This window comes from Triticum urartu, chromosome 6A, assembly GCF_056163025.1.
Source record: "Triticum urartu cultivar PI428250 chromosome 6A, HENAU_Tu73, whole genome shotgun sequence".
NCBI classification, from domain to species: Eukaryota; Viridiplantae; Streptophyta; class Magnoliopsida; order Poales; family Poaceae; genus Triticum; species Triticum urartu.
The window spans coordinates 555602373-555613727 of record NC_141878.1 but is presented as its reverse complement, the minus strand read 5'-3'; the positions used below and the strand labels follow the sequence as shown (position 1 = coordinate 555613727).

Here is an 11355-nt window from a genome sequence, read left to right as displayed (position 1 = left end):
CCTGACCCTTGAAGTCTGGACGAAACCCACCAAGTGGGCAAGCACATGCAAGTACAGGATGGAAGTAGAAAAGCTTGAAACAGGGCCAGAGGCCATTCTCAGTTAGCACGTACAGAGCTAAACACACACCACAAGCAAAGCTACAGCCAAACTGGTACATACCCTTGCAGAATAAAAGGAGTTGCACTAACATGGGGAACAAAGCACCCAACAACATGTACGAGCTGATTACACCGATCAGATGCCCACGTCCAGCGAGCTAACACCATCGACAGCACCAACAGTGTCGAGGACCCCCGCTCCACCATGGCCGATTAGAGCATCTTCAACAGCTGTAACAGCACCGTTGTCGAGCTCGAAGAACTCTCTCATGGCCACAATCACCTCAGGAGAGAGTTGCTCTTTGAACTTAACCGCAAAGGCATCCAAGGTGGCCGTGGTGACGTCCTCACCGTCCTTGGTGATGCCCAGGCTGCGGCTAACCATCCGCTCTGCCATCTTTGCTGCTGGAGCCGTTGCCGCGAGCACTGCAGGGCGCCTGACCCTCTGAAGAGAGAGGCCTCCCGTCTTGGAGATCTTCACACCAACCAGTGTTTTCCGTCGTGCCGCCGGCTTCTTGGGTGGGGTTGAAAATGGCGATGCAGGGGGAGCCGGAGCAGACGGCATGAGCGCCGGCAGGCGGCCGCAGAACAAAGGCTCAGGCAGCGCCAAGCCCAGGCTGGGCACCAGAAGTTCGGCGAAACCCACCGGCAGTCCATCATCATTTGCATGCCGGCGAGCCCGTGGAGAGGTCGGGGTACGCTGCAGGGGGCCACTGCTGAGCAGTGGCGGCGTTGGAGAAGTCTCGAAGCCGGGCGGGCGCACCGGCGAGATGCTAAGGAGAGGGCTTAGCATGGAGGCCGGTGAGCAAAGCTCAATGAGCGTCGGGCTCTTTTCCTGGATGGCTTCTAGAGCAGCCCTGGCCTCATCACGCTTGCAGGGAGGGGGGCGAACGGAGCACCGACGTGGGGGAGAGTGGAGGCGACGACGGGGAAGTGCGTGCATCCCTTGAGTTGCGCCTTGCGTTGCCTGGGTGGTCCTGCCTGACCGGACTGCGCCCCCGGACCTCCACATGAGCAGCCGGGGCAGGGGTGGCGATCTGCAGCTCCAGAGCGCCGGTCACGGGGGTGTTGGCTGAGCCGGAGCCCAGGAGGAGAGGGGCGGATACTGGCGGGGGCAGTGGTGAGGCGGCGCGTCGACGGCCATCGCGGCCGTCGCGACGGTCATCCCTGCCACCCCTTTCGTGGCCGCGGTGTTGCTGCTGATCATCACATGGCGCGCGCGAGAGGCTCCTGTGGGCGCGAGCACCGCCATCCGGCCCTCCCCTGGAAGCGTCCCGCCCGCCGCGGCCACGGCCGTGGTCGCGGTCCCCATCTCCATCTCGGTCGCGACGATCCTGGCGCACAGGGCGGGAAACTCGCTCACGCCTGTCGCGGGCCTTTGACTCGCCATCAACGATGTTTGAGCGCCAGACGAATGGCTTGGAGACGAGCCTGCCCGAGGAGGGATCCTCGTGGATGTCGAGGTGCACGAGAACGCGATGCTCGAGTCCCTTCCTGCCGTAGATCGGAGCACCTCCATTGCGCGCTGGAAGAGTGATCCAACTCACTCGTGGGACCTTGCTAAGGAAGGGTGTCCATGCCCACAGGCCCAGGGACTTGGTTTCCGTCTTCAACTTGGACGCAGGCTCGATGTAGTCGAGGGAGCAACCGGAGCCGACGGCATTGGCGACGGCGAGCTCATCCCAGGCGTAGAGGGGGAGGCCCTCGAGGCAGAGACGAACGTGGTGGCCGAGGTCGACGTGCTCCGCGTGCTCCTCCAGCCACCACGCCTGGAGCTGCAGCTTGGTGTCCCCGAACGGCAGCACGCGGCGAGATATGGCCAGCTCGGCGTGGTGTTTGTGGATGAACCGCACGAGGTACTTCTCTGGGTGGTGGAGGACGACGACAACATCGATCTGCAGAGCCCCAATCTTGTCGGCAAGGAACGCCGCCATCTCGCTGGTGGAGACATGGCGGTCCCGATCGAACCAGGCGACGACGGCATTGGACTCCAGGAGGGCCATCTCCAGCTGCATCGCGGGGGTGTTGTGGACTGTGGCGAACACCTCCGGGCGGACCGAGTGGTCGCCAGACCAGGCCGAGGTCTCCATCCGGGCAGGCGGAGGCGGCGGGGGCGGAGGAGCGCGGGGTGGTGGAGGGGAGGGCGCCTTGTGCGGCCTAGGCGCACCAGGACGCAGGTGGGGACGCGGGGCGTGGAAGCACTCACACGCCCAATGGCCCGAGCGGAAGCAACGCCTGCAGGTGACGGGGTTGCGGCAGTCGACGGCTCGGTGTCGATGGCCAAGGCAGTGGAAACACAACCCGTTTATCCACGCAGGAGGAGGAGCGCGCGTAGTGAATGCCCCAACTGGCTTGGCTGGTGAGCGTGGCCGCCGTGATTTGACCTCCACCCATGGCGCGGTCACCTCCGCCTCGAGCTTCGAGGCCACCGCGCTGCGCGGCCTTGAATGCTCAGCGACACTCTACAAAGGTTGTGGGCGAAAGCAAGCCAGCCAGCCCGAGGGATGGCCTCCATTAACTTCACTGACGCTCGACGGGACGGCACCGTGGCCAACAGCAGCCGCATTGAAGCCGGTAGGTGTGGGTGCCGTGCGGACGAGCAGGCCGGGAGGGGTCTCCAGCACCACCTCAACCTCGTCAGCAGAGCGGTGCGGCTGATCCGGAGGAGGTGGCGGCGGCGTGCCAAACTCCAGATCTGGATCAGGCACACCCGTTGGCGCAGGCGCCGCGACTTGAGAAGCAAGGAACTCCCAGAGGAGCTGCTGGAACGGGCGTTGGAGGCCGACAAGGAGAGCAGCAGGAAGGGAGTGCCGGGTGGCCGACGTCGCCGGATGGAGCGCCGCCGGTATGGGCTGGTGGAGGGGTGGTGGATTAGCAGCGGGCATGGCTTTTTTCCTCCCGGGCTCCCTCGAGTGGGAATTATTTCAATACACTAAGTAAGCATAGCAATTTGATTTTTGCGAAACTTTACGGTTGTTGAGTACATGGGTGCTTGAACATTGTTGGTGAAGCTGCAGGAAACGAACGTGGCCGGCATATTACATTGCCTTGTAGGATACTTAAATCTCGAAACGTATGTTGATATTTTCTTCAAATGCCTACAATTACACAGTTAATTAATGCCAAGGTGGCAAACTGGTCGTAGCCTAGATGGTCAGATTCCTTGTGGTGGAATCCACTGACCAGGGTTCAAGTACTAGGCATAACACTGATGAAGCATTTTTCTATATTTATTTCGAAAATTCTGGCGATGTTTGTTTAGTGGGAATTGGTGACTTTGTCAATCTCAAGATTTTATGTCGCCTCAGTATCTCGGAGGTGCTAATTTATAAAACAAAAATGCTACACGTATGTAGAAAATCTACGTACTCTTACGTAACTTGCCTAACTAATCTCTCCACCACCATGATTTCAACTGGGTGGGCCCCCCTCCCCTGATTTCCTCCAACCGAAAAAGGCCACTTAAGCTATTACATTAGTTTATGTTTGATGGTTACGAAGGTGTAGCATTGCTGTTTGTAATAAGCCGGACCAATTTTTTCAGAAATGCCCACAAATATCCTCATGGAACATTACCACGCATGAGGACACCGACCAACCCGACTACCCGCACAATATCCACACACGCCACAGAGAAGAAACGTCGTCGATGTTGTCATCACTTCTTCTTGAGCTTTCAACTCTGGCTTTGCCAATGAAGATAAGTCTACATTGATCACGCCCCTAAAATCGATCACCCATCTTATGTCATCGTCACCTCCAACACTCATCATCGTTAGCTCCGACTTCACAAAGATATGGTGTGGTACGAGGGGCCCTTGAACTTGCCGGAAGAAACTGGCTACCAAAATCTAGTCGCGACTCAACAATCAACATCGCTTGCCATCACCATCATTTCCGAACAAGAGGGTCCACCCACTAATCCAGGGCCACCACCCCCAACATCCCCACAACAAGGAGCAACAAATCTCGTAAATCCTGATGCTTCCAACTCCTAAAATGTCTATGGATTTCGAAAACATTGCAAAAGCAACAACAACTAAGTGTAAACTTCTGTGTGTTACGTATGCTAGCAACCACTGGTCTCTAGTCTCTACTCCTTGCTTGGCTCAGGTGCGAATAATGGATTGTTTGTGAATAATGATCATGTTCCTTCTTTTGTCTCCAATTTAAATAGGATTACCATTTTCTCACCCTCGGATATGAGTACCACTACATTAAGTTTGGTGTGATGTGATGCAACCACCATTTCGCTTACATGCCTTTTATTCCTGCCTTCAGGAGCACATGGACATCCATATACAGTTTTTAGATGATGATGGTTAAGATGGCATTGTTTTGTATTTCTCTAGATGACCACATTTAATATAGCCTTTGCATTTGTCAATAGTTGCTTGACCAAATGATGGAATTCAAGATACTGAGAGGAGTTTGTCGGACGCAACAAAAGACACAAAGATGAGTTGATAGTCTTGCAATTTGGGGCAGAGAGAGAGAGAGAGAGAGTGCTAACTGTTGATTGGGTGAATAGTTCTAAATGTGCACCTTATCTCCATGCTATAGCGGCGATATAGTGTTTGGAGGGATGTCATGCTAATCTAGTTAATGCGCTATAGGGTCAATTTAGTGTGATAATGCTTCTTTCGCTAGTTTCCACGACCCACTACTTAAACTATAGTTAGAGTTCAAATACTGAAAATAGTTAGGTTACTCAGTACATAATATCTTAGGATGTGTCTAGGACTCATCTAGATGTGACATAACTATGTCACATCTAAGATGACATCATCAATTATTTGTATTGTCTTTGTTTGTCTTTTCTGGTATCTTTTGTTTGTTGTCTGTCACGATCGTTAACGTCCAGCCTAATAAAATCTTATTCTGCCACAATCGTTAGTCGAGCCCAACACTGCTATGTGTAGCTCACGTCTTCCACTTGGGCCGCTCTAGTTTTTCTTTCGTTTGAGTTTTTTTTAGGTGTTTTTCTCTTGCGAGTTTGGGCAGCTCTAGTTAGGCCGGTCCATATCTACTACCTAAAGCGCTTGTGTTGTATCTATTGAAAAACAAGGTATCACACTAACCTCAAGAAAAAATAGGTGTCCTGCAAATAGCATTTACGCAAGTACTAAATATACTTTTTTCGAAACGTGTAAGTGCTTTTGGGGTAAAATACTAACATTTTTCAAGAAAATATTTTACTAAAAGTTGATGAATTTAAATATTATCCACTAATTTGAAAAAATGTTCGTGAACTGGAGAATAGAAAAAAATGTTCCTGATTTAAAAAACTCATTTTTTTAAAAATGTTCACAAGTTCCAAAATATTTGTGATTCCGAAAAAATAGTGAGTTCAGTTTTTTATGGATTCAAAAAATGGTCATGAATTTGAAAACAATGTTCATCTATTCAAAAAAATGTCCCCTAGATCCTAAATATTTATGAAATAAAAAAATTATTCATTAATAAGAAAAATATGTTCACAAGTTCAAAAAATACTCACAGGTTTAAAAAATGTCCGATTATATGAAAAGTGTAAAAACTGCAAAAAGAACATCCCATGCTAAAAAGTAAAGTCAAACAGAAAAACATCCTCACACACACCTATTTTTCGACGCTTCCTCCCTCCCCCTCCCCCCCCCCTGTCCATGGTGCGAGTTGATGCTTGACTTGCACCTGGGTCTTGGGGTAGCTACAACCATAGAGAGAGCCTTAGTTGTCTGTCGAGGATTGTAGTTGCAACTGGGTAATTACAACTACAAAAAAAGCGTCGGTTGCATGTCAAGAGTTGACTTGTAGTTGAGGCAGCTACAACCTACGAAAAAGCCTACTTGCATGTCGATAGTTGACATGCAACTGGTTCGGGGGCCCCGGTTGCAACTACAACCTATGGAAAAGCCCAATTTACAAGTCGAGTCTTGATTTGCAACCGGGGCAACTACAAAACCTTTGCCCAAGTTGTGAGTCGAGGGTGGATTTGCAACTGGGACAACTACACAAAACTACCATTCCAGTTGCGAGTTGAGGATGCACTTGCAACTAGAAAAACAAGCAGCTGAGTTGTGTGTCGAAGGGTGGACTTGCAACAGGGACAACAACAAAACTATGGGCCTAGTTGCGAGCCGAGGGTGAACTTGCAACCGAGACAACTACAATACTACGAGCCCAATTGCGAGTCAAGGGTGGACTGCAATTGGGTTGAAATAAACAACATGCCTAGTTTAGTTTAAAAAACGATTATACAATAATTATGATTAAAAATAGTTGATGAAAAAATAAAAAAAATATGACAATGGTTAAAAACCAATTTGAAAAAGGACCTGAATTGCGAGTTGGTGTTTACTAGCAAAAATGTGACACCCACAAACTTAAAAAGGTCCTAGTTTTATGTTTCGAGTTGCAAGTCAACCATTGACTCCCATACATACGCCCACACCCTAGTTTGTGAGCTGATTGTCGACATGCAACTGGGGCCACTACAAAAAAAGACGCCTCTTAGTTGCGAGTCGATGGTTGACTTACAACTAGGGCAACTACAAAAAAAGTACGACACATCCTAGTTGCGAGTTGATGGTTGACTTGCAACTGGCCCCCTACAAAAAAGTACGACGCATCCTAGTTGAGAGTTGATGGTTGACTTGCAATCGAACCCCTACAAACATATGTCCCCCCTAGTTGTGAGTCGATGGTTGAGTTGTAACTAGGCCCCCAACAAACACCCGTCCCCCCATTGAGAGTCAATGGTTGGGTTGCAATTGGGGCAACTACAAAAAAGTACGACGTGCCCCAGTTTCGAGTTGATGGTTGACTTGCAATTAGGCCCCTACAAACATACGCCCCCTAGTTGCAAGTCAACGGTTGACATGCAACTAGGTCCGGCCGGTACAAAAAGAGTATGATGCGTCCCAATTGCGAGTCGATGGTTGACTTGCAACTAGGCCCCTACAAACATACGTCCACCCCCTAGCTACGAGTCAGTGGTTGACTTGCAACTAGGCCCCTACAAACATACACCCCCTAGTTGTGAGTCGATGGTAGACTTGCAACTGAGCCCCTACAAACATATGTCCCCCTAGTTGTGAGTCGATGGTTGAGTTGCAACTGGGGCCCCCAACAAACATACGTCTCCCCGTTAAGAGTCGATGGTTGACTTGCAACTGGGGCAACTACAAAATGTACGACACGTCCTAGTTGCGAGTTGATGGTTGACTTGCAACTGGGCCCTTACAAACATACACCCCCTAGTTGCAAGTTAATGGTTGACATACAACTGGGTCCAGTAAAAAAAGTATGATGCGTCCCAATTGCGAGTCATGGTTAACTTGCAATTGGGCCCCTACAAACATATGTCCCCTAGTTGCGAGTCGATGGTTGGCTTGCAACTGGGATCCTACAAACATACGCCCCTAGTTCCGAGTCAATGATTGACTTGCAACTCCCCCCCTCCACCCATACAAACATACGCCCCCCGACTGCAAGTCGATGGTTGACTTGCAACTGGGGCAACTAGAAAAATGTACGACTCATCCCAGTTGCGAGTCGATGGTTGACTTGCAATTAGGCCCCTACAAACATGCGTCCTCCTGGTTGCAAGTCAATGGTTGACATGCAACTGGGTCCAGTACAAAAAAGTCTGATGTGTCCTAGTTGCGAGTCGGTGGTTGACTTGCAACTGGGCCCCTACAAACATATGTCCACCCCCTAGTTATGAGTCGATGATTGACATGCAACTAGACCCCTACAAACACACGTCCGCCTCCTAGTTGCGAGTCGATGCTTGACTTGCAACTAGGGAAACTACAAAAAAGTATGACGCGTCCCAGTTGCGAGTCGATGGTTGACTTGCAACTAGGCCCCTACAACATACGCCACCCTTAGTTGCGAGTCGATAGCTAAAATGCAACTCCCCCCCCCCTCAAAAAACACACACACCACCCCATAGTTGCGACTCGATAGTTGACTTGCAACTGGGGCCCCTACAAAAAAACAGACGCCACCCATAGTTGCAAGTTGATGGTTGACTTGTAACTGGTCCCGTACAAACACACACACACACACACACACCCCTCTAGTTTGCGAGTTGATAGCGGGAGCCCCGACAAACACACTCCCCACCCCTAGTTGCGAGTCGATGGTAGACTTGCAACTGAGGCCCCTACAATAACACACACACCCTAGTTGCGGGTCGATGGTTGACATGTAACTGCCCCCCCCCCCTACAAAAAATAGATACTGCCCCCCCTCCAGTTGCGAGTCGATGGTTGACTTGCAACCGCCCCCCTACAAACACACTCCCCGCCTAGTTGTGAGTCAACGGTAGACTTGCAACTAAGACAAAAATAGGCCGGGCCCAGTTATGTGTCAAGGGCAAGTCAGAGCTTCTCTCTTGACATCAAACTTAAAAGAAAATAGAAAATAGGCAGCGACAAGCGACATAGCATGTCTCTTCCACTTCAACAACACGGGCCAGCTAAAATGAGCCATAGAGTGCACTGACAAAATTTGACAAAAAAACACAAACGTGCGACAGGAACAACCAACAAGTGGGCAAAAAAAAACAAGGCATCACAAGAATACATTGACACGAAATTGCGAGTTTATAGTGCACAGAGAAAATGAACAAAAATAAACAGCCCCCCCCCCCCCCGGTCCAACGATGACATATATGAGCCCATGTGAAAAGAAACGCGAGAACTGACCGACACAAAACAAACGGGACAAAAGAACGAGCTGACATGAGCGCGCATGAATGAGTTTGCGTGGACATTAAAGCAAACAAATTAGATGGTTATATACTTATTAGACAAGACATCACTATGATTTAGCAAATCCGAAAAGAAAAAAAATCTAGTTTACTCTTCTCTAACTAAACAGCTGAACCGAAAACAAAATAAAAAACATGGAATAAAAAGACACATGGCCCTTCACAAAAAAATATAGACCACAAAAAAAACCCAATACACAATAAAAACGGCCCACTAAAAATTCATATGTCAATTCTTCATAAGGAACGAACAGAAAACATGACACAACGAGAAATTAGCATGACACTTTTTTTTAAAATAACGAGCATGTATCTAACAGTATACGAGTTACATGACATTTTGAACTATCAGCTAGACGAGAGTCAGCAAAACCAATCCAAAACCGGACTCTCATATCGCGCCGCCGAAAACGGCCCAACAAAAGACGCACGCGCAAACAGGTCGACAAGTAGACATTACATAGACGACGCGACACGAACGTGCGCGACAAAATGAACCCGCAATGAACATTTGCAAAACATTTAATGTTAAAAGATGGGAGAGTGGAAAAGGTTCATGAATTTAAACAAATAAATATATAAGAAATAAAGGGAAATAAAAAAGGAAAAGAAATGATAATTTTTTTAAATCATGCAATTAAATTTTGTAATTTAAAACAAATAATTAAATAGAAAAAATAAAAATAAAAAAGAAACATAAACAAACAAAAAAGCAAATACAGGGTGTGGCATGGAAGTGTGCAAAAATAAAAAGAAAAAACTTGAACTGAGTTGTAGCACAGACTTGAAAAGGAAATGCAAAACGCAGCCGGCCGCCGAACAAACGAAAGCCCACAATAAAAAGGCCCCAGGCCTAGACACGAGGGTGTACAACCCTAAGCGGACAAGCCAACAAAAAAAGCCCAGATTCGGGAGACACATCGACAAGGACAAGAACGATAGGTTATTTATCAGCACAAATCTTATAGCAAGTTTGATCATGTGGTCATGAACTTAGATGTGAGATAACTATATATCATCTAGATGTGACTTAGCCAATCCGAATATCTTAATAGAGTGAAAAAATAGACATTGTTTAGAAATGTTTGCTACTCTAACTTCTACAAGTGTGAACGTGTCATTCTAATCCCGATCTTACATTAATGCTCCTTCTAAAATTTTGCTTTGTTTTCTACCAACGTGCAAATTTTCTTTATGGAATAACACAGAGGTCTAGGGAAAAAAATAGTGCTCGGTAATGATTTAAAGATAGTGTTTTTGGAGAACTATTTTTTTTATCGAGAGCATTACGAATCTTTTTTCTTAATAAAACATTGCAAGCGGGTAAACCACTCAACAAGTCACAAAAATAATTCAGATCTTTTATGAATTTTATTGCTATTTTCTCTGAATTTATTTTTCATCTAGGTGCATGTGCACGTAGGACAGTGGGAGCCAAAACTTCCTCCTACAAGTGGTCTTTTGTGGTGACCTTTCTTTCACCACTGACAGAGTAATACCACTACTCGTTCCATATAGGATCGCCCATCTCATAATGGTTGGGAATTTGTTTTAGAAAATGTTGGATCTTGTACAATTGTAACTCTAATTTTTTTCATGCTGAACAAAAAGAACCGATACTGAAACACAATTGTCATGGAATACGCTATTGCACATTTTGTTTGCACCAAGATTACTTTCACGGGATAAGGATTATGTTGTTTAAGTTGTTGGAGCACAATGCACTGCAATCTACTCTCTTCGTCCCAAAATTCCTGTTTTAGATTTATCTAAATACGGATGTATCAAGTCACGTTTTAGTATTAGGTACATCTATATTTAGACAAATCTAAGACAAGAATTTTGGAACGGAAGGAGTATTATACTGGGCACAGTCCAGGCATGTCTGCTTCCATTCACTTGTTTGATTAGGTTTTCCACACACACAGCATGAACCAGCCAAAATATAACGAGGTACAGACAGATATTGTAACAGATTAGACTACAAGCACCACTTCCAGACCAGACTCGAAGCATCAATTACTTGAATATGGTGCATCGGAGAAGGAAGGTGATACACAGGAGGAGGAACAGTTCGCCATTGCCAGGGTACTCCTCGTTCTGTTCCGTTACCCGGCCACATGCATCATCAGGGCTTGACCCAACCCTCGCTCGCGAATCGGATGGCTGGTGGGTCTCATGGTAACCCTTACGTCTTCTTCGTCCTTCCGTGACCGCTTCTTCTTCAATACGCTGGCCCGCCTAAACCTTATCTGCTTCCACCTTCTTTGCTGCTACATAAGCTTTGCGTTTCTCCCACTTCTTCTGTGTGCGGCGTGTTACAGATACGATCACTAGTAATTCAAGACTCCATAGTTCCGTTCCACAAAAACATTTTCGCAGAATACAACCACAACTAGCACACACCTACTCTCTGGCTGGATCAGACGGAGAACATGCGACCATAAATGAGCACCCAAAGCTACCACAGGTTCGCCACACTGTACAATGATG

At 47.7% G+C, this 11355-nt stretch overlaps 1 pseudogene; it reads right to left on the bottom strand.

The window, feature by feature from the left end:
* Positions 1–71: 71 nt before the first annotated feature.
* Positions 72–2988, bottom strand: LOC147966289 (uncharacterized; annotated as a pseudogene).
* Positions 2989–11355: the final 8367 nt, after the last annotated feature.